Here is a 27,399-nt window from a genome sequence, read left to right on the forward strand (position 1 = left end):
GCTGTTATTTGTTCTCTTCTCAGTGAGGGTGGAGACATAAGATCACATCAGCCTGCTAAGAGGGCTGGGAATTCCCTTCAGGACACTTCTGCACAGTTGAGAGCTATCTGCTGCCATAAAAGGAACACCCATGCTCAGGGGCTACATTGGATACTCGTTAATATTTCTGAAAAGGAAGTATTTAAGTGGGGCATTAGAGGTGTATTTGTAAATATGTACGTTGTCTGCCTGACAAAAGCAGGTGAAGCTGCAGATTCTTTCTGAAAGCTCGCTGTACATCACTAAAACTGTAAACAGGAACTATACTAGTAGAAAAATGCTACCTCGTGTAGGCTACAGGAAAACAGGGTGAAAACCCTAAACATTTCCTTCAGATCTGGCCAACAGCCCCAATGTGGTGTTCCCCAAAAGTATCTTTGCAGTCCTACGGAGAACTGGCTGCCACCTGACAGAAAGGCCTGCTGTTATCATCCAGAAATTATCAACTAAATTCACAGAAGGAAGGATTATCGAGGATATTAATTCAGAAAGAAGTTAAATGTACAGTATTGTATGACAGGGACTTTTGAAAGAAATGATAGTTGAACCAATCTACATCCCTGGTCAAGCTGGAATCCCAATAATCTACTACGTATTAAACCCCAACGTCAAAAATAACATGAACTCTGCATGAATTATTGTGCTATTGCTAAGCACATTTAATTTGTGCTCACATTTAATTTGTGCTTAGATTGTAAGCCGCCCTGAGTCTTCGGAGAAGGGCGGGATATAAATGGGATTAAAAAATAAAAATAAAAAATGAATTAACGCTTAGAAAATACAAATGACCCAAAAGGATAAAGGGGAGAAAAACACAGCGGTCTTGGTAAGTAAATATCAAGAGCATTTTTCTGGCTCTTGCAAACAGAATGCTGCAGAAGATATTCTTGAAATATTCAACGTTAGACTGGCAGGTACAGCCCAACTCAAATTGAGCAAAAAGCTTCACCTACGCTGCAAGATCAAATTATACAATAGCACGAATAGCAGTTTAGCCAGGCTGGGGATGAATAGGAAAAAAAGGTAGCGTTAATACGTTCTAAACAGAAATGGCCCGTATGAACAGACTTTCCATTAAACAGGTAAAGAAATATCAAATGCAAAGCTGCCACAGTGTTCCAAGATGTAAAACCAACAGAATAGTGTGGTCTTTGTTTCAACCTTTATTCTCCATTGGGGGCAAGACGGGGAGAGCTGGCTGAAGCGTTTTGTGTACAAAAACAATCAGACAATGAAGCTGGGTGCCCCTTTGCCTAGAATAGTCTGAGTTCAAACCAAAAGAGCTGCTCTGTGGGGGATTAATCCCTTTTTGCAGAATCCCACAAGCTGTATCTCTGAATTCTCAAAAAGAAAGGGGGGGGGGGAACCTTTCAGCATAGATTTGAGCCCCAGACAGGACAACAGAAGGATGCTCAGTCATTAGTATTCTCTCGTGCCTACGTAATACATTAAGCACAAAGCGCTACGTTCCTTAGAAATGTTTAATGTCCAACGAAGGGTGATAACGTCCATCTTTAAAAAAAAGAAAGTCTGAAAAGGGCATCTTTCCTTTAAAAACTCTAGGCTGCCAATCACAAGGCCCAGAATTGGACGTGGATCCTGATGTATTTTCTCCTGATCAACAACAAAAATGACTTGGGGGAAAAAAGAAAAGAAAAAAAAAGAAAAAAGTTAAGCTATGTACAATTTCCCACACCAATCTCACTTCCATCACTTGCCATTATTGCAAGAGTCCTCATAAAGCAGAGGGGTTGGCAACTCACCTAATTTGATGGAGAGAGAAACCTTAAGTCCGCGTACAGCATGAATCATCATAAAAACACAGATCTTACCACATGGCGATTTATTTTCTCATGAAAGGAAGAACTGAGTCCATCCAAAAGATGTTGTCATGAAAAAGCCCATTGTGTGTTATGTCATGTATTTTTGTGCTGAGTTAGGGACTTCAAGGATGTGTATAGCTCTCTTGGCAATAATATGGAAGTGGTATATCTACTTCTGAGAGTTTTTTTCAACTTCCCAAGTCAGCAGGCAGCTTTGGGATTTCTTGGATGTTCCCATTCCCTTCTTAGATTTTTAAGGTCAATTAATATTGGTTGGTAGTTTAAGCCCATTAAGTTGCTAAACATGAATTAATAAACACAAATGCGTAATACATTAAAAAAAACTCTTCCACAACGTTTTCTCAGCTAATATCCAAGTATTCAACGCTATAATGTAAAATGACAGATTACTTAAAAGTGTTACAGTTTTCTACAGTAAAATTAAGCCAAGGCAGTTTACAAAATCACAGTATTTGGAAATATTTACAAGTTAAAAAAACACCATCCTAATTTCTACTTCATGCTTAATATCGGTAAGTTAATCAAGTGAATCCTGGGATTACATTCTGGAGAAAAAAATTAAATACAATATTCAGATGTCTCATATTGGCATCCTTACTAGTTCTACACTACTTCCACTAACAGTATTTGAAGTTGGTAGACACATCTGGAAAATATTAAGCTGAAGATGCAACTTTTTAGTCTATAACCCACAAAAACTCCCACTAGTAAATTTTAGGGATAAACTGGGCCTCTCAGAACAGTATTACTTTGTACTTATTCAGTAGATGAAGTACTATCATACAACAGAATTTCATTGCAGTTAATTCAACTTAAGTTTTTTTTAAAAGGCAGATTATTATTCCTATTTTGGACATTTGGTCAGCTACTAGTAGTTGTAGAAGAATCAACTAATGATTTAAATGGATTAAATCCATTTTTATAATAAGATGAAAGAATCTGATGACACTTATGCTATAATGTTTTTCATACTGTTCTAAATTATCACCTATTCAAAAAGATTTGGGGAAGTTATAACAGTGAGGAAATGGTAGTCATAAGTCATACGCTACTTCTTTCACAGCTTGAGCCAGACTTTATTATCTATCCTTATTTTTCTCTTTTTTCTTCAAATTATGTCACTCTTCAAAATCCTTCAAGTAAACAATTTCTGGTTTTTGTCTCTAAATCTTATGCAAGGATTTTCCCTAGCCATGCCTCAGCATACTTCCTGTTTTCATGTCCCTACTTTCACTCAGAATTTCTTGTGTGCACTGTGCATATGAATACTTTTTCTCTATTTTCTCACTGTCTAAATACTTCCTTTGCTAATTACACAGCATTTCTCTTCTTCATACATCTTTATAGGAATACTACGATATACTGTCACCCCCAAAGTGAAAATTTTGGTCCATGGGAATTGTTGATATGGCATAAAGTAAAACTAAATGGGAGAAAGCCTTGATATGTTATACAACCAGGACTGTTTATGCACTCATAATTTGTGCATAGGTTGGAGGTTCAATATCAACAAATAATTAAAAAGTGTAAAATATTATAGAGTATTTAAATAGTAAAGCAGTATAACTAATCAGAACAATGTAGCAATGGAAGAGAATTAAAATATGTGGTGTTTCTTGCTTTAAAATTAAACACTAGAATTTAATTTCTTTTCCTCATACAATTTGATCCTAATTTATATTACAGATGTCAAATCTTTTAATATATTGCAGAGCTATAGCTGCCATCATCTCTTGATTAATAAATTGGACTTGATAGGGATTGGAGTCCAACAACATCTGCAGCTTTATTTATATTATTACCTACCACTAAAACACATTGTGAAGAACTATGGAATTTTTTTACACCTTAGTTTAAATGCAATCAATGCAAATTATTTGCTTATTTTTCAAGCACCAAATTCACTCTTACAAGTCTGAAAGAAAATTTTTAAAAATTAGCGCTTGGGGGCCTTATCTTAAATTTATGGTCCAATAAAGACAATTATCTTTTAGACAGAGAAATTTGATATTATTTTACTATATTTTCACTGCATTATTTAGCTCAATACTGTCTGCTCAGCAAGAACACAAAGATGCTATATATTTTTAAAATTATATTAGTCTTGAATATTTCAGCAAGATAAGTGATTTGTTGAAACTTGTAGAGATTTTTAAACAATGTATTTTGAATTATTTAGAATCTCAGAATGCTGGGCTTACCAGAACAGGTCTACACAGTTACTGTGCAGGCATATATTGGAAATACCAATGCTGAACATGGCAGTCAACTCATTCTGCAAAATATTCTCAGCTTGTTGGAAGTTAATTTAAGATGGAGAAATATCCAAAGATTGTTCTGCATCAGAATTTAGAATCACAAGTGACTGTTTCTCCATGTCATGTCACACTATGTTTCCTAAATTGCTCCATCCAATCCTTCCCTAGACATCTTTAGTTCTCCAGATCTAACAAAACATCTCATTAGATACAAAGATCTATATAACTATACAGAAAGACTTTCAGAGAAAAGTAATCTGCAGACAAATATGCATCAATGCAAATTTCAATACACATGCAAAATTCTTCCCTTCGAAAACATGGGTCCAATGCAGTGGTGGGATTCAGCTGGTTCCCACCACTTCGGCAGAACCAGTAGCTAATTTTTTGTTGCCCAGGCCCAGAACGGACTTCCGGAAGCGGCATCCACATAGAGAACCGGTTGTTCACATATCTGAATCCCACCATTGGTCCAGTGAATGTCCGGGTACATGATGTTGGATACCTGGTTTGTCAATGGTTCTTCCAAAAAGGTTCCTGAAATAGTCATTATTTACAAATAGACTGAAAACCACCATCTATGATAAATTTGAAAAAAAAAGCAATATTAAATTTAAGCTGTATGAAGGTAACAATGGGGGGAGGAGTTAATAAAGCAAGGCAGCTGTGTTATGCATATTCATGGAGAATCAGCTGACAGCAGATTTCAAAGCAGCTGCATGATCCTGGGAAAAATATGAGGCTCGCCTAACAACCCCAAAAGTGATACTCATGTGCGTTCCCATTCACTCTACCACACCTTCTCCCAAGTAAGGAACAGTTGCTGGGATTGGGCATGCCTAGTTTAATGAAGAGAAGGACGAGGGGTGATGTGATAGCAGTGTTCCAATATCTCAGGGTTTGCCCCAAAGAAGAGGAAGTCAAGCTATTCTCCAAAGCGCCCGAAGGCAGGACAAGAAGCAACAGATGGAAACTAATCAAGGAGAGAAGCAACCTAGAACTAAGGAGAAACTTCCTGACAGTGAGAACAATTAACCAGTGGAACAACCTGCCTCCAGAAGCTGTGAATGCTCTAACACTAGCAGTTTTTAAGAAGAGACTGGACAGCCATTTGTCTGAAATGGTATAGGGTTTCCTGCCTGAGCAGGGGGTTGGACTAGATGACTTCCAATGTCCCTTCCAACTCATTCTTGTTGTTATGTATCTGCACTGTGCTAATAGTTCTGTGACTCTGTTAGTCAGATTCCATTTCTAATATTATGTTCACTTCTGGACATCAGACTTCAGTCACCTTGACACAGCCGTGAAAGGAGATAAAAGTCTTACAAATAGAGTTGGGTCATGATCTGTTCTATATCATCCCAGGGAGAAGACAGGGGATAATGGCTTAAAGTTATGGGATGACAGTCTGGTTGAATGTTAAGGGGGGGGACTTAAAAGGGGGGAAAACACACCAGAAAATGTATCCAGTGAGGTGGTGATCTTCCATTGACAAAGGTTTATTTGAGAGTAAGGATTTATAGTAAACAGCTTTAATAACTCTCTCCGACAAGTTAGGAATCTACTATACTACAAAGGGAAACTTATTCCTTCAACAGGACTCTTGGCTTCTCTACTCTTCTTTCTTTCAATTCCTGGCAGGGTGTCTCAAAGAGTTTGCTCCTGAGAGTTGGGGTATCTTTCAGAGCAGTTTTGAGGAGATGTAGAACTCGGCAGAGAAATCACTACTCTCTATTTCCATATATGAGGAAAGCCTCATGAAGTTGAAAAAGTTTGTGAAATAATTGAATAGAAATTTGAAGAAGTTGTCCAACGTTTAGGTCTAGTGATAATTTTGTAAAAATAGTCTACATAAAGAATACTGTGTCAGTGAACAAAAAAACACCATATTTTTATTTTGTGTGTGTGTGTGTGTGTGTGTGTGTGTGTGTGTGTGTGTGTGTTTGTGTGTATCCTTCATTATTCAGGAATAGAACAAGAAATAATTCAAGGCGGCAAACATACCTAATGTTCCCTTTCCCAAGCCACACTCAAAAAAAACCCTGTTAGTTACGGAAGAGGCCGGCATATAATGCATTAGTACTTATATCAGCTATGATATACCAACAAAACAACTGGACTACTTTTAAAATTTAATAAGCATTTAAATCACAGATATGTTCAACCAACTTTCAACAATATGGAGCAAAAACAGTCCATATACCAGTAGTCCTTACAACAGTTTAGTGACTGTTCAAAGTTGCAATGGCACTGACTTATGACCATTTTTCACATTATGACATTGCAGCATCCCCATGGTCACATGAACAAAATCCGGACACTTGGGAACTCATATTTGTATTTATCACAGTTACAGTGTTCCAGGATCATGTGACCACATTTCTGACAAGCCAAGTCAACGGGCAAGCCAGATTCGCTTAACAACCATGTTATTAACTTAACAATTGCAGTGATTCTCTTAATAACTGTGGCAAGAGAGGTCATAAAATGGGGCAAAACTTAAATGTCTCACTTAGCAACATAAATTTTGGGCTCCATTATGGTATCTAATCCTGTAATGACTTGAACATCTATGAATTCTGACACTATTCATATTTTTTAGCTTTAGCCAGCAAACACCTCCTTACATACCTCTCAAGGACATGAACATGGATGGGTCTTTTACAATGCAGAAATAAATGCTACATGTCCTTATTTTTTATAATTGAAACCCAAGCTAGAATCTGTTTTTTACATATAGATATTAGCTGCAAAACTAGCTGTTCCCAGATTATGTAGCATTTGTCCTCATATGTACTAAACCATATACATAATAATATTAATTTTCAAAAATGTTTGATGGAATACATAGGACAGTGACACTATGGGTCTGGCAATCACAGCTTTATAATTCATTCATAATTGTATAGCAATTCAAGATTCCTTGCCAATAAAGGAACTAAAGAAAATAGTGTTGACTATAAACCAGGGGACAAAAATATAGACCGTGTTCAGATGAACCTACAAAAAAGATTGAGCAACTGAAATATTAAAGACTGAGCTGAAAATATGGATGCTCGAGGACCGCAACTAATTTACCTATTTGAGCTCCATCCTTAGTATACAGAACACAGTACTGTATTTATTCTACAGTATCATCTACAGTTTAACTAACTGTATCAGAACTGAAAAATAGGATTAATTTCCTAAAAAAAATTCACATCCACACTGAGAGTAGTACTGATTAATCTGTTGGGTATTTTACTTTGCTTTCTCATGTCTAATGTTACAATATTACAGATACTGCATGTTTCCTGCCAATTATGAAAGGCATGTATAAAATGAAACTGTAACGGTTAAATTGTAAACATTCCTCTGTCTTAATCTTTTAGGGAAAAACCTAAAACACAATTAAAAGGCTATTATAAACCACTGGATTTTGAGTAATGGACCATGTAGCTTGGCTGGCATTAGGAGTCCACAATTTGTCCATTTTGTCTGGCAAGATTGCTACTAATTTTCTCAAGGGATAAAAGTCACGAATTATTATTGAGTAACATCAGAATTATTTTAAAGTTCTTTTTTAAAAAAACAAAAAACGAATATGATCAAGGAAAACACTGAAAGACGTTGCTTTTTGTACGATAAATTCTACTACAGAGAAAAATGTATGAGGCTAAAAGCAAGAAGTGTGGGTCCTTGTTTTACTATTACTTTTGGCAAATATGAATTCCTTAAAAAGCAGCAATATAAAATGAATTGGAGGTTCTAAAAAACCACGCCGTAGCCTGGGTTTTACAGAAATGCTGCAGCAAGCTATGACCGAAAGCCACGTTCTTCTTATGAGCACAAGAATTCCATAGGCTGGGCATAGCAAATTTATGAGATACAATGCCACCACCAGCCATAATGTACGCCTATTCTTTTGCCCTCCTCTACAGGACTGACTGGTTGGTGGATGGGAAAGGCTCTGTATCTATTAGTCTGGCTTTGGATTTCTCACATTCAAGGACATCATGTGACAGGCACACACTGGCTGCTTGGCCACTCCCAGAAAAGGCAAACAAAACAGCTCCAGAATAAATTCCAGCAGGGATTTCAAAGGCAGACATTGCATCAGCCAGGTGGGTACAGGAAGCAGCTGGGATTTGAGGTCCAAAGGGCCTCTGACCCACTTGAGAGTCTCTCTCGGAGCGAGGTCTCTTTCCGCAGTCCTGTGGGAAGGAGAAGGACTTGCTTCGGCCACAGAGAACAGGCCACATCTGCTTCACCGAGCCTTTGTACAGTGCCCCGGACCTGGCTCCTCTCCTGGGGATGATGCAATACCCAGGAACAAGGTCTGCGCCAGAGAGAAGAATTCGCAGCCGATGCAGATGGCAAGTCAGCCAAGAATCTCTGATGACAACATGCCGGAGCCAATCAAAACGCAGCGCCCTCCTTTTCCCCCCACATTACCCCACCCGGACATTTGGTAGAGAACGGAATCCCACATTTCATGTCATCAAGCCGTGACTGAGGGAAGACCAGAGAGAGGGAGGGAGGGGAAGCAGAAAATGTATCCCGTCTTTAAAAAAAAAAAACCCCGTTTCCCCAAAAGAAGAAAAAGGAAGGCTGCAGAAACACGCCTGTTTGGGATGGGAAATACCCAATCGCTTGGTTCTCTTCAATCACTTCCCCTGCAAGCACAAAATCTCCCTTAAGCATGCACGCAACAGCAGCTCCGGCTGTGACTGGCTGCCTTGCCCCCATTCTCGGAAATCATGCAGAGAGACACAGGCATTGGGAACCATAGCAACACGACACAGTGCCGCAATTATGGAGGAGCAGCAGCAGCAACTACTCCATATGTAAAGTTTCACCCCCTTGCTTCCGTTATAAGGCCGGTTTTAACCCTCGCTCTTTTGTAAAAAAAAAAGAAAAAGTTAGCCATGAACGTTCCTTTAGCTGGACCAGACTGATGGGTGTATATTGGGCGGATTGCAGAGGCAAGAAAAAGCATGAGCAAATATTCACACTTCAGCTTAGTCTCTTCTCGCTTTACTTGTCCTAGTCTCACCTGCCTTTCAAAGATTTATGTTCATGTTACAATATTGCATATACATAATGTATGGTTCTCAGAGTCAGCTTACTGCACCCACTCCCTCCTGTTCCCCCCCCATAAATGCTCTAGGGGGTCATTTTGGAGTGAGTGTGAGAGAGAAACAGAGACAGAGAGAGCACATCTGGCCATAGATACTCAAGAGACCTTGTGTGGCTGCGGGCGCACTAGAACCAGGATCTTTCAACGCCTGTACTAACCAAGAAGGTCGGCAGTTTGGTGGGTTGAATCCCGAGTGCCGCGTAACAGAGTGAGCGCCTGTTACTCGTCCCAGCTTCTGCCAACCTAGCAGTTCGAAAGCATGTAAAAATGCAAGTAGAAAAATAGGGACCACTACGGTGGGAAGGTAACAGCGCTCCGTGTGCCTTTGGTGTCTAGTCATGCCGGCCACATGACCACAGAGACGTCCTCGGACAAGCGCTGGCTCTTTGGCTTTGAAACGGAGATGAGCACCGGCCCCTAGAGTTGGAAACGACTAGCACGCATGTGCGGGGGAAACTTTACCTTTTACCTTTACTAACCAAGACCAATGTTTAACTTCAGAGGTCAGCCACAGCCAGATGTCATTTCCTGAGACTCGTGACTGTTCAGCACACCTAAAAGACTAAGATCATGTTTCTAGCCAGAGAGGAAGTGATCACAAGGAGGACGTGATGTAAAACAAAATTAAATGCTTTTCTACAGCAGAGGTCCTCAACCGTGGCAACTTTAAGGCTTGTGGACTTCAAGTCCCAGAAAGCTGGCTGAGGAATTCTGGGAGTTGAAGTTCACAAGCCTTAAAGTTGCCACGGTTGGAGACCCCTGTTCTACAGGATCACTCTTATCGTGCTGCCCAACCTTTGCTTTAATGATATGAACACTTTCTCTCGCCAGATAGTTTGGTTTCCATTTTTCATGGAGCTGAATGGAACTGTATGTCGTCGATGAATCAACGTCTAAGCATGACACTCTGGTCAAAACTATTTGAAAGTTTAATGGAAGGGATATGCATGCATATGCACGCAAAGTCAGCTACTTCCCAGATAAGCTTTGCAAATGACACGAGAGGGCTAGTTCAACAATCCCAAAAGAGGTGCTTTGTATAAGCTTACATAATTGCGAAACGTCCATTTGGAAGATGTTTGCCCTTTTCTGTTTCACTGAATTTTGCTTGGAAATAATAAAAAAACTTGATTTTTTAAGCAAGTCTTAAGCCGTGATAATGTTTGTGTGTGGTTAATACAACAATGCATTTACTTACAGGACTGTATTACTATATAACCAGTCACAACAAAACTGCTCCAATCACCTGCCGGCAATTGAGAAAATTTGGGGGGAATTTTTTTTCATAGGCCTTTTAAACAAAGGTTTGGAAGGCATGGAACGAATGTTACCTATCCAAATAAAAATAATCTCTATAAAAAATACAAGATGTTATACGAGAAAACTTCCCAGCAGTGAACCCAAGCAGAGAAGATAGGAATCTGATTCTCCAGATGTTGCCATTACTAAACTATCAGAGCCCTGGATCATCTAGTCTAGTTCAGGGTTTTTCAACCTTTTCACCCATTGTACCACTTTTAGGATATGGCAACATCCGAGTACCATCAGTCGCCTAGCAAGGTGTCAAAAACTTCCTCCCGTCTGAGGTTTTCATTGTTGCGAGCATTTCTGTTGAGGATTGGCAGTGAATGTGGGGTGGAGGGTGTTTGGTTTTTATTCCCCCCCCCATCTGCTGGGTGGCTGCAGCAGGTTTTGGTCACTTCACATGACCCTGGGACACTGTGACCATCATAAATATGAATCAGTTGCCAAGCATCTGAATGTAAATCACAAGACCCTGGAGATCCTGCAACATTCCAGCTGATCGGCGCTTCAGGATCAGTGCTGAGCTCCAGCTAGAGCCTGGCGCTGATCCTGGCACTTCCGCTGAGCCCTGACAGTCCTGCAGCTCCAGCCTTCTCTTGCTCAGGGTTGTGCGGTGCTGCCACTGGCTCATTCCCCTCCCCCGCTACTTTTCTAGGATGATCGCGTACCACCCGCCAGGTGCCAATGTACCACAGGTGGTACCTGTACCACTGGTTGAAAAGCCCGGGTCTAGTTCTCACAGTGGTCAACCAACTGCACAACGAAGCCCTCTCGTCTCCCGGGAAATGACCTTCAGAGAGGGTTGCACTGCCGTCAAGGTTAATAGGAATTAATCAGTCAGCTTCCTTCAATAATGTGTATGGTGAAAAACCTCTATGGAGATTCTCAGTCATCCAGGTCATGGTTGTCCCAAAGGTGCTTTTTCAAGAGGCAACTGGTGTGGATTTCGCATGTTGCCTGCATCTCACAGATGGGTCTTCACTTGTTTAGGCAGCTCCGTTATCTGGCATGCTGCGCCCCAGTGCCAGTCCATGGACTAGGGGTTGGGGACCCCTGATTTTCAAGGTACACCTTCCTCATGTCTGGATGGAGCCAAAAGCTACATTAAGGCTAGAATGATATATATAAAAAAGACATATCTTCTGTACTGCTAAAATATCAAATACTATACATCACTTTCATCTTTTAAATATTAAAATTGTACATTACCTCTTCCTTTCAATCAGATTTTTATAAACATTTTAATGTTTCGGAAAGGTATCATTAATAGAGACTATCCTCATAAGAAGTCATTTGGAAAAGTATCACCGATGCAATTTTTGATAGTCCAGTTTCTGGATTATTCTGAGATTCAGACTTCTGAACTTGAAAAGAAGTTGAAAAGAATGACTGAATTATGTTTGTATCACGTGCAAACCAGATGCTGTCCAAATATTTCACTACCTAACATTAAAATATTTAGTGATTAATCATATGCACCAGCAACTGGATCATCTGCCATGTGTTGATGTAGCTTCTTTGTTCTTTCAAAAATCAGCAGTAATTTATCCACAATATAAATTAAACGGAATGGACCTAGTTTCAAGACATGTACTTTGCAGAATTTATAAATGCAATCTGCTTTGAGAAAAATTACAATTAATGGAAACATAAAATGGGAAAATTGATGAAACCACAAACAAAAAGACTGTAAGATATTGATAGCTGAAGTTTATATGAAAAAGAGAATAGGTGGCATGTGGCTAAACAACTAGCAGATCTTATGCATGTAAGCAAAGTTAATTCTCAGAATTTGGAGCTGAAGAGTGAAATCATGGCTACAGCTCTGGCAGAACTGACACAGCATAATCAAAGCACCATAAAAGGGAACACGAGAGATCATTGGTTCTAAGGAAACTACGGCTAGACAAAAATGCTTTTTTCTCCTAAAATCATTTAGGAGATTGTGAATTTAGTATTCCTATCTCAAGATCTTCAGCTGCTACACAGAAAAGGAGTCAAGTTTAGGCTCAGAATATTCAGGCTATCATCCTCATTTTCTAAGGGTTAAAGGTAAAGGTAAAGGTAAAGGTTCCCCCGCACATGCGTGCTAGTCGTTTCCAACTCTAGGGGCCGGTGCTCATCTCCGTTTCAAAGCCGAAGAGCCAGCGCTTGTCCGAGGACGTCTCCGCCAAAGGCGCACGGAACGCTGTTACCTTCCCACCGTTGTGGTCCCTATTTTTCTACTTGCATTTTGACGTGCTTTCGAACTGCTAGGTTGGCAGAAGCTGGGATGAGTAACAGGCGCTCACTCTGCTATGCGGCACTCGGGATTCGACCCGCCAAACTGCCGACCTTCTGATCGACAAGCTCAGCGCATCGATCCAAATGCAAGCAGAGGCACAAAGGAGACAGAAGCAAAAGAATCCAAGGAGGTCATATATATTCATTTACCATAACTGTGTCTCAGTTGCTTTCTTGGAATATGGACAGATCTCTGTAATCTATGTGATTATTTGTCAAATTTATATAGACTAAAGTACACATAGATGACTGCTGAAGGAGTAACTATTGATAGCACTACTGGAACTTCTCACCATTAACAGTTGTCTAAGCAAACTATTTAACTATAAATAAGAAAAGCTATGCTGAATCAGACTGAACACTATCTAATCAAGCATTTTGTTTCCCACTATGATAAATCAAATCCTTTTAGAAAAATGAGACAGCAAAGGCCCTTTGGGTTTGCTTCTTTCCCAACAAATACCATTCAGGGCTGTGCTAATACCAGAGAAAGTATGTATCATTATGATAAGTTGCCTCACCAACTTTATTTTCCATAAAGCTGTGTCTAATCCAAGTTTAAAGAAATCCAAACATCATCTACATTTCAAGGATGCATTTTCTTTTGTCTGCTGCCATTCAATCCCCCAGTTTACGGTGGATTCCAATATAATAATAATAGAGCTCAAAGTTCACATTTTAAAGTGTTTAAATATGTAGTGTTAGCTACCATTTGATCATTTAATATCTTGACCCCAAGCTATGTCCCCGATAAGGCTGATTCAAATTAAACCAACACCACTCTGAAATGCAGAATGCGATGCAATACCGTACTTATATTTTCTAAAAATTAGTTTCTTGCTAACACCAATTTTTACATATATAACTTAAGGAAGGCAATTTCATAATTGAATAGTCATTTCATTCACTTTCAAAATAAATTGTTCATTATGCAGTGTAGAAAAACTTAAGCCGGAAGAAAGAGGCTGCATCTGCCTGTACTAAAGGCAGACTGTTTAACTGACTGACGTTTTCTTTTTCTTAACTATATTTGGTATTGGGAAACTACATGTGTCATATTAAAACTTCTTCCTTTCCACCATCCCTGGAGTACAATATATATACTGCCTTCATGTACATATATTTATACCCATCATATAACAAATTACATCTCTAAATAGTAACTGGGTTCAAAGTTTCATATTAAGGCATACTAGCTTAACAATCGTTTGATGACTATGTCACAATTAGCAGAGTTCCACAAAATACACCAGGCTATAAACAGCATTAAAGCAAATCATGTTTAATCATAATGAAATGAGTGAGCCCAGCTTTATGGTTTTTTGGCAATTGTAACTCATTCTTTCCCTTTTTAAGCTTTAGTAAACAAATATGATCATAATTCAATCTTTCCCTACTGTTTACCCATATACCATAACATGGATATTATGGCCATAATAGCCAACAGAATTGAGATTTGCAATAAGATGCAAATACGTACAATAGTAACAATAAAAGGATGGATTTACTTTTTAAGAAAGAAAGCTAATTTCTGCATTCATAGATAAGATTGATCACACAAATGTCTTTGCTGTTTTCTAAATGGAAGTATTCTGTTCCCTGAAATGAATGCTTTTTTCCCTGGGAAGGAAGAGCTGCCACACTTGTACTTTAGTTGCTGCACAAATACTGATTGTAAGGCAGCCAATGAAACTTTCCCCAGCAAATCCTAGTCTACTTCCTTACCTATTCAGACATGGTCTCATTAAAGGGACCCACATCTAGTCAAAATGCCCAAGGGGATCTAAATCTCCAAATATGCAATTTTTTAAAACCTGCGCAGAAGACAACTGTCCTCACAAAAGCTTAATTACTACATATCTAAACAATGCAGAACATCTGTTTACTTTTATCAAAAGCTTGTTGAGAGAGTTATATGGGCCTTATATCGGTACCTCCTAGATAATTGTGATATCTTATCAGTATTCCTTGTGATACCACTTGTAGCTCTTTGTTTTAATAGTTTGAACTACAGTGAGGGGGAAAAATTATTTGATCCCCTGCTGATTTTGTTAAGTTTGCCCACAAACAAAGAAATGATCGGTCTATAATTGTAACGGTAGGCTTATTTTAACTGTGAGACACAGAATAACAAAAAATATATATCCAGAAAAACACATTTCAAAAAAGTTATAAATTGATTTAATGAGTAAAATTAAGTATTTGACCCCTTTGCAAAACATGACTTAGTACTTGGGAGGCAAAACCCTTGTTGGCAATCCAGAGGTCAGAGATTTCTTATACTTGGCCACCAGGTTTGCCCCACATCTCAGGAGGGATTTTGTCCCACTCCTCTTTGCAAATCCTCTCCAAGTCATTAAGATTTCGAGGCTGACGTTTGGCAGCTCGAACCTTCAGCTCCCTCCACAGATTTTCCATGGGATTAAGGTCTAGAGACTGGCTAGGCCACTCCAGGACCTTAATGTGCTTCTTCTTGAGCCACTCCTTTGTTGCCTTGGCTATGTGTTTTGGGTCATTGCCATGCTGGAATACTCATCCACGACCCATTTTCAATGCCCTGGCTGAGGGAAGGAGGGTTTCACCCAAGATTTGATGGTACATGGCCCCGTCCATCGTCCCTTTGATGCGGTGAAGTTGTCCTGTTCCCTTAGCAGAAAAACACCCTCAAAGCATGTTTTCACCTCAATGTTTGATGGTGGGGATGGTGTTCTTAGGGTTATAGGCAGCATTCCTCCTCCTCCAACCACGGTGAGTTGAGTTGATGGCAAAGAGCTGGATTTTGATCTCATCTGACCACAACACTTTCACCCAGTTCTCTGAATCATTCAGATGTTCACTGGCATACTTCAGATGGGCCTCTACATGTGCTTTCTTGAGCAGGGCGACCTTGCGGGTGCTGCAGGATTTCAGTCCTTCACAGTGTAGGGTGTTACCAATTGTTTTCTTGGTGACTATGGTCCCAGCTGTCTTGAGATCATTGACAAGATCCTCCCGTGTAGTTTTGAGCTGATTCCTCACTGTTCTCATGAGCTGAGATCTTGTATGGATCTCCCAATCTCTCCCCAGACCAAGGGAGATTGACAGTTATTTTGTGTTTCTTCCATTTGTGAATAATCGCACCAACTGTTGTCACCTTCTCACCAAACTGCTTGGCGATAGTCTTGTAGCCCATTCCAGTCTTGTGTAGGTCTTCAATCTTGTCCCTCACATCCTTGGACTGGTCTTTGGTCTTGGCCATGGAAGTTTGGAATCTGATTGGTTGATTGCTTCTGAGGACACATGTCTTTTATACAGGTAACAAGCTGAGATTAGGAGCACTCTGTTTAAGCACTCTGTATAAAAGACACCTAGGAGCCAGAAATCTTGCCGACTGATAGGGAATCAAATACTTAGTTCACTCATTAAAATGCAAATCAATTTATAATTTTTTTGAAATGCGTTTTTTTTTGGGGGGGGGGTTGTTGTTATTCTGTCTCTCAATGTTAAAATAAACCTACCATTAAAATTATAGACTGATCATTTCTTTGTCAGTGAGCAAACATACAAAATCAGCAGGGGATCAAATACTTTTTTCCCCTCACTGTATCAATGCAGTAAAAAGCCATCTGGTTTACTTTTCTTGAGAATATCAATTTATATTCAGTTTCAAATTTTCATAGAAAAATGATTTTTGTCTGACTAGAATTTCAGCCTTTGTAAGATGGAAATTAAAATTAAACCAACATATAGGCCATAAACAAATATCTACGGCAGACTAAAAATGTAACTTTTGAGAGCAATGTACAGTATGCAAAAATTTACTAGGCCAGATCTTCAACTCTTAATGTGAACAGTAAGGACTATTAAAGGATGGAATAAAATCTTTATTTGTACAAGCAACTTATCTTCCATATTCTCTCATCCCTTCCTTTATCCATTCTGTGATCTGATGAAGCTTATACCATTTAAATCTATTAATCAGAAAAGGTGCTACTATATTCATTCTGATTTTTACTTCTGGGAACATGGGTCTCCTTCTACTTAATTCCCAACCATAAATAATTGTAATACAATACAAAGCAGGGTTCCCCAACCTATGGGCCGCGACAAGGGACCAGGACTGGGCTGCAGGCTCTTGGCCAGCGGGCTGTGGAAATGGCTGGCCATTGCATACATCCCCCTCCACTCGTGCTAGCGCCTGTGTTTCCATTTGCACATGCGCACGGGCACAAATGGGGCCACTAGTGTTGGGCGGGTGTGCCTGGCCTGTTTGCGCATGCACGAATGGGGCTGCTAGCCACCGCGGGGGGTGCGTGGCTGTTTGTGCATCCACATGGTGCCAGCGCATGCCAAATACGCAAACGGGGCTCCTAGTTCCGCGTCAGTGCATGTAGCTCAGTTTGCATGCGTGCACACCAATTTGAAAGCTGCTCTCTTTCCCTCCAAGGCACGAGCCCGGAAAGATTGAAGACGTCTGATATAAAGTATGCATTTGTGTGTAAAATAAGGATTTGCTCTTTTGGATGTTTGTGCACAGTTAAGTATCTTCAATAAAGTAGTGAAATAGACCCTGGTGCAAAAAAAAAAGTTTAGGTAACATTTGTTATATGTTTTACAATGACTCTGCTGACTAATTTTCTGAAAAGCAAGTTACATCTGGCACTAATTTTAAATAAAGAACAAATTTAATATCTTACAAGTTACAACTAAAGCCTAGGCAAGATTTGAATATGAAACACCACTGTTAAGCAAATGGTTGGTTTTACTTGAGAAAATATGAGCCTACATGTCCCAGCATGCAATGAGTTTTAAGGTGGAGTTCAACATGCTGGGATTTGTATGTACATTAGCCAAAAATGCAGAGGGAAAACAAGCTACTACAGATCTTCTCTAGAAAAATTCTAGTATAACCAACCATCCTTTTCATTTAATCTTGTTGAAATTGACCCATTTATAGCAGAGACTAATATTTAGCATCTTAGGCATCAGTCCCACTAATCAGAAGCATTCATGGGGGGGGGGGGGAATGCAAAAAACTGTAGGTTAAAACATCTGGAAAGCAGAAAATTGTTGATTAATAAACTATAGACGTATTTCAGTCTTTATTACAGAACAAATGAGGTTATATTTAAACAGAGTTCAAATTTCATTTACTGGTAGTGAACACAAGAGAAAACTCTAACCTACACAATGCAGGTAAGACAAAACAACCATTTTTAGAAAGTGGGGGAGGGGCTGTTTGCTCAGCATATTAAAAGGTGACCAAGCTAGAAACTGGAATAGCTTGGCCAGAAACTGTAGTATTCCAGCAAACAGGAAATGTTGACTAACAACTACATAAATCAATTGGTAGAAACCTTTATTTGAAAATGTATTTCTATTTTACCTACCCTATTTAAATGATAACAAAGAAGTAAGGAATAGGTTTAAGCTAATTTGAAATAAAATATTTTTATAAAAATAAGCTATCCAAAACATCAGCAATGCTACCCGTAGTTAAATATAATTCACTAAATGAGAATAAATCATGATACTACTGTAACTTCAATGTCAGGAACCAAGTTCCAAAACTATTTCTCCGGCCCTGAAAACAATTTTCTAAAAATTTCTCAGCTGCTTTAACATGACTTCCTTGCTAACTTGATAAAGCTGTTCATTTTTTTATGATTTTTCAATAGGCATTTAAAGAAAAGTGCAAGTCCATGAACATATCAGATTCCAACTATACCATTCTATCCTTGTTTGAAAATATAAATGGCAGAACTATAAAGGAACAAACATTCTAGATGGTTCCAGATGGTTCCTCTAATTCTTCACTTTAGTTAACTTTTTAAAACATGCAGACAATGTAGTACACAGTGCAACCCATTGCAGTAATGACAGGTATAAAGTTAATACATTTTGTCCAAATCTGACTTTGGTTACAAATCTCATGATAACATTCACAAATATCCCACATTCTAAGTGAGAATTACAAGTCACACTATAGTACAATGATGGAAAGGCAACATAAATTGTCATAAGTCATTCAGGAAACAGCAAGAAATTTTGAGATAGGAAGGAAATAACAAAGTTGTGATCATTGTTGTTGAAGAACAAAGGAACTGACTGCTACTCACTTAACAGCTTGCTTCTCAAAAACAATACATGGTAGAATAAACCATATTTCCTGGACTTATCACACTTGACTTATATGTAACGTATCAAGTTATATAATATAGATCATAATATAGATATATAACGACCATGACAGTGAAAGTTACAGGGTGCATTTTCTTTTCCTAAAGTCACTTGCTTGTCTTATGGCCTATTCACTATGAATAAAAATTAAAATAAAAAGTTCTAAACCTCATCAACTTATATTAGCTAAAAAGCTTACCAAAATGGTTTCCCATAACTTGAAAGACTATCAAATTTCAAATGACCTTGATCTGCATGTAGGAAAGCTCAGTTTAGACTAAATGTGTCTGATTTATGGCTGAAAAACACCATTTTTAATCTTCATTTATCTGAAAGTGTTTTCAAGGCACAAAAATGAATTCCAACATGCCCTGAGGCTTATGAGAATTGTATTTTTAAAAAATTTTAATTTTAGATTTTTTATCGCACCTTTTATTATTTTTATAAATAACTTAAAGCAATAAATATATCTGATACTCCTTCCTCCTATTTTCCTCACAACAACCTTGTGCGGTGAGCTTGGCTGAGAGAAAATGACTGGCCCAAGGTCACCCAGTTGACTTTCCCACCTAAGGCAGAACTAAAACTCAATACACTTCTGTTTTTAGCCTGGTGCCTTAACCATTAGACCAAACTGACCATTTCTGCATAAAATGAAATCAATTCAAATTTAAACAGGATACATAAACTTTTTAACTACTTCTAAATATTTCCCTTTACATACATTTTAGTTCAGCTGTCTTTCTATTCACAGTGCCAGTTTTCAGTGAGAACAGTTAGAGGTTTACTCTTTTAAGCTGTAAGTTTCATTTTTTTAAAAAAAATATTTTTTCAGTAAAAAAATCATTGGGACAGAAAACTGCAACAAATTCAATCTCTGGGGAAATAATATGCACGGACAAGCCTTCAGCACGATGCATATTTGTCAAAGAAAGGCATCTATGAAAAATTTTAAGCATGAAAAAGTTAACTCAAATATTCTGTATTAATTGGGTGTGTTTTAAAAATACAAACTAATATCCTTAGCAATTTAACTCCTGTCCTTAGGCTGAGTCCAATGGAACAAACATTACTTCTGAATATTGTTCATAGGAAACCCTCTACAGTAGAAAAATGTCAGGCTTCATTTATGTGACCTGAAGGTTATTCATCTAACTACCAATAGGCTTAAAATGTTCACAAGGCAAGTTATATATTCCTGAGTCTGAGGAAAGCCTTCTATTTTCAGCCACCTGGACATATATTCCAGCTCTGTAGACATATCAGATTTAGTTTTTTTCAAATTTGCTATAACATCTTTGAAGCTATAATAATAGCTTTTCATCTATTCTATACAGTGGAACCAACAGCTAGAAAATATAAAAGATTCCATTCCTTTGGCAGAGAGAAACGTCACAGAAGCAGACAGGAATGTTCTCCATTAAAAATCCTGTATCAAATAATACACCAAGAAAATATAGGTTCTTTGCATACTTACACCAAGATGCAAATTATACTGTCTCAAAAATGAAATTTCTTACAGTTGCTAAAAACTATCCAAAATTTCAGTAGCCCTGCTTGCAAGTACTCAAAATTGGAGTTTTAACTTAAAGTTTAAAACAAAGTTTAGGCTGGCCACATGTTTTATTTAGTGTAGAAAGCCCTGGTAAAGAAACTAAAAATGTGATAACTACAGTAGGAATGCAAAAAACTATAAAGTATGTTTCTGTTTTTTAAGGTAAACAAATTTAAATAGCCAACCTTCAGAACTGATTTGTCATAAATTCTGAACACTCATTTTTAATTAAAGTATTTAATAGTTACTTGAGATTTTCCATTTAGATTATTCGTTTATATTTTAGATTTTGTAAATCTGTTGTTTTTTTTCATTAGGAGGTACTTGAATTAGACATACAGGTGAGTTTCAATCAACTCTCTAGCAGCTCTAGGAAATATCCCAAAACAGTACTTCTGTTACTATATTCTAGTTCCATTACAGCAATGTGTTCTCTGGATAATAGAGTAGTGTTCCAGAATTATTTTTAATATTAACAAATAAGATATGTTAGCATGGTGAAACTCTTCCTGAGAAGAGAGTTGGTTAAACAAACTTAATATTTTCAATTTTCCAAATCCTATGCATTTCATTCAGTTCCCCATTCCTTCACATTAGAAAAGAAATTATTTTAAAATATCATTTGTACTGGTTTCTACAATTTTAATTTTTGTAAACATACTTAGAAGTTCCAAAAATGCATTGTTACAATTTCAAGAATCAGTGTCTTCAAAAGGTGAGCTTAAGGATTTACTAAGGACATACATAGCCTTTTGGACAAGTTGGTACACTTGAATACTAAATGCAATACATGTTGTTACAAAATGGCTGCTACCGGTATGCGAGTTTCCCAGTTCACAAGTGATAATCAAGGAAGGTGCCTAGCTCCCAAATACTCACATTTGGGGGGGGGGGAAGAAAACTGCTTTTCCTAGTCCCCAAAGATGCAAAATGTTTTTAAAAACAAAGCTTTAGGCTGCAGCCATCCTCCATTTCAAATTTCTAAGGAAACCTTAGCCATTCTTTGAAGTAAATATCAAGTTGAAGATTCATGTTTTGCTTTGCAGAAAGCTGAGGCAGGGGAATAGGCAGGCACTAGGGATGAATCAGTGGCCACCTTGGTATCAATGGGCACCAAGCTGCCTCCCAGTTATGAGCCTCATCAACTAAGCCTATAATCTCATGTTTCATGTAATATTTCATTGTAGTACCTGTGATTTCAGGAGAGAAAGGTAATTCAATTGAAAAGATAAATGACAACAGAGATATAATTGAATCCCTGGTTTTCTTGGTAAACTGTTAATTAGTGGCCATGCTGACAAAACCAAGAATGTTATGATTAAAAATAGCAATAACCTATAACGGGTATCAAACTCAAGGACTAAATTCCTCATCCAGCAGATCCCAGGAAACCATTCCACAACTCTTATCCTCCTGGTATTTATCCACCTGAATTACAGAGTCACTGCTTCTTCCACGCATGTCTTTTTGCCTAAATGATAAAAATCAGAAGACAAAAACTCCCTACTGAATGTATTGACACCTGCTAGTTGAGGAGGTAGATATGAAGATAAGGGAAGAAAAGTACATGATATAATACTGTAGCCCTGAAATTAGCTTAATATTTTCTTGGGGATGGTTAATAGCTGTTTTAAATGGAAGACTTCTAAAAGTTAAGGCTTCACTCTTGTTGGCTCTCATGTACTGCACATTATCTTTTTGAAGCCTGCTAAAATCAAGATGCTGATTACAGAATTATCCGTGAAGTTATGCTATTAAGTAGTTCTATTTTCGATTTGAACAGAACATGGAGCCACACGCTGCATTTCAATAGCATTTACAAATAAAACAAAATTGTACACCAATTTAAACTCTCCACGCTGCCATTTCAAAGGTTTCACTAAAACTGTTTTGAAGAAGAGAATGGAGGTATGTATTTCCGCTACTAAACTTTATAGCTTTCTTTCAATTTTCGCAATCACTTAATAAGTTATTTCCAAAAAAAAAAAACATACTGATACCATTACTGCCTGCAGACATCCTCCCCTTACACCATTCCTATCATGAACATCAGGCCTGTGTTTCACCATTTAGCAGGCAGTTCAGCACTGTACCTCCTGATAGACCAAGCAGGCCACCAAGTATCGAGGAAGGATCAAAATTCCCTTAGCAAACTAACATGAGCTTTCTGAGGAAAGTCCGCTCTACCTTATTTGTCTACGGAATGAAATTAGGATAACTATCTGATTTTGACACTTTTGAATAGTAAAAGTCTACAAGATTTCACCACTGGACAGTATAACATTAAGCATCAGAAAGATACTATAACCATTTTGTGCTGATGAAATAAGGAAGCTATAAAACCTGGCTTAAGAGATTCAGCATATATTGTTGTCTAGATAGGTGTAATTCCCCTTCACATTCATGAGACCGTGTTCCTATGACATTTGGAAGGGCAAGATGTGCCATATTTTGGCTGCACATGCCATGAATGGAAAATCTTCTCAGTGCAAGACGTGTGTCTGCTGTACACACCCATTACACAAAGCAGAAATTCCTCTCAATAAGGCAAGTGAGGCCCAGGCAAAGCAAGGGGAGGAAAGAGACCTACAAACAATAAGGAAAGCATCTGGCTTTCTGTTTACTGGAGGGAGGGAAAGTCAGAGACTGCAGCTACAGGGACTGCATCTCTCTCACTTTAGAAATACAGTATCTGATCACTTGGATCTTGCAAATGTGAGAGAAGACAGGTCTTGATTTCTAAACTACATCCAAATGAAATTCAGGAAAATATGTGTGTGCAGGGAGTAGGAAAAGGCATCTTCTGGTTCCGAATTTCATGCCCTAATGAAGACTCCCTTTTCAGTACGTGAACCAGCCATCTCCTAAGTGCAGCACTAATGGAGGTTGTGCTGTTGTCCTTCCCTAGAGACAGCAGCCAACACTATTGAAGCTTCTCACGTAGCAACCAAAGCTCCAGAGCCAACATTAGCTGCTTGTCACTGCCTTGAACACACACCCACAGGACACAAGGTAAAAACACCCTCAGTCACCTCTGTGCTGTTGAGACAGCTGCAAAACCTACTTCCTAGGCGAGCTGTGTTCGTGTGTGGGAGGGGCAGCGTCTGATGTCACCTTCATAGGTGAAAAGGGATAATCCTACACACCATTAAGTAATACAACTTTGTCTTGTCGTGACCCATATCCACAGAAAGCTCAATTAGAAAACATTTCTGCAAGCCAAAACAAATATTCATTTTGCTTTTTTTTTTAAATTTTGGAGCTGCGGCCTCATTTTCCTACAAGACAAAATCAATACATTCTACTGTTCTGCACCTCTGCCTCTGAACATGAAATACTACCAGGGAAAGAACATGCAGGAGGCTATCCTGCAAGGGCTATTGTTTACTTAAAGAAAACTAAGCAGAAGGAAACTCAGTAGTATATTTGTGTTCTTTATTGCAAAGATCTCACTAAACAGGGGGGTGAGAGAGAGCTACTTCTTAAGTACAGGAATCCCCCAATTAATTGCACGCACCAAAATATCTCACAGCAATGCATTTCTCAAAGGAAACCTCTTGCCTTTCTCTGCCTCTACAAGCCCCTTCCCTCAAAAACCCCATCATCTTCCTCAAATTCCCAAAAAAAAGACCCATCAGGAACGCAAGGCAGCTTAGCTCAGCTTCAAGCACTAAGCTGCTGGCCTGAAGGACAACTGTTGGGAGACAGAGAGAGAGGCTGGACGACCTTGCTTCAGCACTACGGCTGTGTTTACAGGGAACCGAGTCGCCAGTTTTGAGTGCTGGGATCGAGACGTGCCAACCGAAAATGCAGCTTCCTTTAAAAAGAAACACGCGGGCGCGTGCACACACACACGACAAACGAGAGAGAGAGAGAGAGAGAGAGAGAGAGAGAGGGAGGGAGGGAGGGAGGGAGGGAGAGAGAGAGAGAGAGAGAGATGGAGGGAGGGAGGGAGGGAGGGAGGGAGGGAGAGAGAGAGAGAGAGAGAGAGGGGGGGGGGATTAAAGAGATCCACCATGGCTACAGGAGCACCATGAGAAAGCAGAAAATGCAGGTCAAACACCTCCACTCACCCCCCCATCCACCCATTGCCTGAAGGAGCCAGCAAGTCAGAAGCAGACAGAGAGGAAAGGGAGGAGGGAGGGAAGGAAGGAGCAGCAGCAGCTCAGGGGAAGCTGCTTCAGCACATGGAGGAGGAGGCGAGCAACGAGGGGAGGCAGCGGTGAACTCGCACAGGAGTAGCCACACTCGCACCCGCATACACTTTCCCCCCCCCCTCCCCCTGGCACAGCAGCCCTGGTCCTAAGGAAGAATTTCCCCACCTTCCCCACTCAGGATCTCCCGTAAAAAAGATCGCCCTGGCTAGTTCCCACCGGCACCTCCTGCACGTAAACCCCCCCCCCACGTCTGGGAACCGAGATCCGGTGCGATTCGTTAAGGTTCCCTTCTCTTTTCCTCCATGCAACTCCCCACCCCCACCCCACATCCACACACGCCCTTTCCACCCACCCCCACACCCCCCACCCCCACCCCTGGCTCCACCAGCCACCCCCCACTCCTCCTCCTCCAAATCAGACAGGTGGAGGGAGGGAGGGGGGAGTAGAGCAAGATTGCCATGACGCCCCGCTCTCCTCCAGCTCTTGCCCCCCCCTCCAGGATCCCCACCCCCCACCCCCTCCAGGAAGGTTGGGGGGATGGGTGGGAGCAAAACGGAAAGCAGCCCTACCTCGCCCCACCCCCACCCCCGACTTCCCTCCGTGCGGGGCTCGGCGGGGATTCCCCCTCCAGCCCTTCCCCCCCCCCACACACACACTCGCCTTCTCCCCTCACACCCCTCTCTCCTTGCACTCAGACGCCTCCCCAGGCGACCGAGAGGCAGAGATATCGGAGGGAGCACGACCTCTGCTTTCCTCCTCCTCCTCTTCCTCCCCCACAAAAATGCAAAGAGGCTCCATTCCCCTTTTTTTTCCCCCCCCTGGAAAAGCGACTCTTTTAATACTTGGCTCCCCACCCCCGCTCCACCACACATTAAAAAACCCCTCTCCTTCCTCAAAGCGCGAATTCCCGGGGTTGGGGACAGCTGGGAAAGGAAGGCGGGAGAAAGGGAGCCTGAGAGAAGCGGTCGGAGCGCTGGAAGAAGGGCCAAGATCCCCGCAAAAAGCCCCCTCTGAAGTTTCCCGCCCCTCCCCCTCCCCGGCACCCCCCCCCCTCCCAAATAAGTGGTCCCCCTCATCCCCCAGGCGCTTTTTCCTCTTCCTCAATTGCTTTGGCTGACCTGTCCGGCCCGTTGCTCGGGCCCCCGGCGCTAGGCCCTGCTCGGCGCCACGGCGTTTCCTAGAGAGCTTGGCCGGACGGAAAGCTCAGCTCCACAGAGCAACAGCTACGGCCCCTCCCCCTCCGCGGCAACAGTGAGCAGCCAAACAGCTCCTCCTCAGCAGGCCGGGCGGAAACGGCACTGAGCGCACGGGGATTCCCAGCGCTGGCGCCAGGGGCGCCCCAGGCACGCCCACCGGGTCGATTCATTGGCTGGCCTGTCCGCGCGATCTCCACCCACTTCATTCTCTCAGCGACACCTCCTGACTCTTCCCCGCCTCCTATTGGCCACGTTTGTCCTCCTGCTCTCGGAAAAGTAGCCCCACCCCCTTCGGCTCTCTGTAACCCGAGCGTCTCGGGCAACCTCCGCCCCGCCTTTACAGAACCCTGACTTCATTGGCTACTAGAACTGCCACTCTGTCGCCTCCGCCTCGGCAGAGCTATAAAAATAAAGTGCGGGTCGTTTCCCACTTCCACAACCGAGCCAGCGAGGTGAGCGCCTGATTGTGGAGGAAGGCGGAAGAGTGGAAACGGCTCTCGCTAGAGAGCCCGCTCCGTTTCCGCGCGTTTGCGCACGTGGGGCTGCTGTCCTACGTGCTCAAGGGCGAGGCAATCCCCTGATTGGTTCGTCGTGGCCAGTCCCACGTGGGGCCGAGTGCTGCTTGGGGACACGTGGCATGGGGGAGAAGCGGGCGGGGTGGGGCGGGTGGTTTCAGCGCTGGCTTTGGAAAGCCCTCCGTGCATGCGCACTGAGAACTGCTCCGGGAGGTGGAGCGGACGGCGCATGCTTGAGCCTGGGTGGCAGAGCCGGAGGCGAACGGGGAGGGGGACTGCGGGGAAGATTCGCGCCAGGAAAAGGGGTGTGGGCTATATAGGTTATGCTGGACGCGCGTTTGCCTTTAGGAAGGAGGCAGGTTAGAGCTTGCGCTGCCGCCGCAAAGCTTCGCCAGTGACCCTGAGCTGCTCCTTTCCGACGATCCCCGCGCTTGCACCGTGCCTTGGCCCCCTTGCAGACGACGCGTCCCTTTCCCTCCCTCCCTCCCCCACCTCTCCTGAGCGTGGAGCTTGCAAGTCGATGCTGGTGTGAAACACGCTTTTTCGCTGGCCAGCTCTGCGGAGGCCCCTTCGCCTTGTGGCAGCCAAGATGGTAGCCCGTGTTGCATTGCCTGCTTCCCCCGGGTGCTCCCCTCCCTCTCCCCCCCCCGTTCTGGATCCCCTGGGCGGAGATCGGGCCCGGGCAAAGTGCCACTCGCGTCGGGACGCCGCATTTTATATATATATATATATGTATATATATATATATGTATATATATATATGTATATATATGTATATATATATGTATATATATATATGTATATATATGTATATATATATGTATATATATATATATATATATATATATATATGTGTGTGTGTGTGTGTGTGTGTATGTGTATATATATGTATGTATATATATATATACATATGTGTGTGTGTGTGTATGTGTATATATATGTATGTATATATATGTATGTGTGTGTGTG

General features: G+C 40.8%; 2 protein-coding genes across 3 annotated transcripts in view; one reads left to right on the top strand and one right to left on the bottom strand.

The window, feature by feature from the left end:
• SETD5 (SET domain containing 5) overlaps nucleotides 1-26,008 on the bottom strand; it is a 70,117-nt gene extending 44,109 nt beyond the window's left edge. For both annotated transcript variants that reach the window (XM_081320054.1, XM_081320053.1), the window contains exon 1: nucleotides 25,838-26,008. The gene's annotated coding sequence lies outside the window, so the exon portion shown is untranslated. The remainder of the gene's footprint in view (nucleotides 1-25,837) is intronic.
• Nucleotides 1-27,399, top strand: part of TADA3 (transcriptional adaptor 3) — a 701,258-nt gene that overhangs the window by 454,267 nt on the left and 219,592 nt on the right. The window lies entirely within an intron of this gene.

The sequence above is a fragment of the Vipera berus genome, assembly GCF_964194415.1.
Source record: "Vipera berus genome assembly, chromosome: 2".
NCBI lineage: Eukaryota > Metazoa > Chordata > Lepidosauria > Squamata > Viperidae > Vipera > Vipera berus.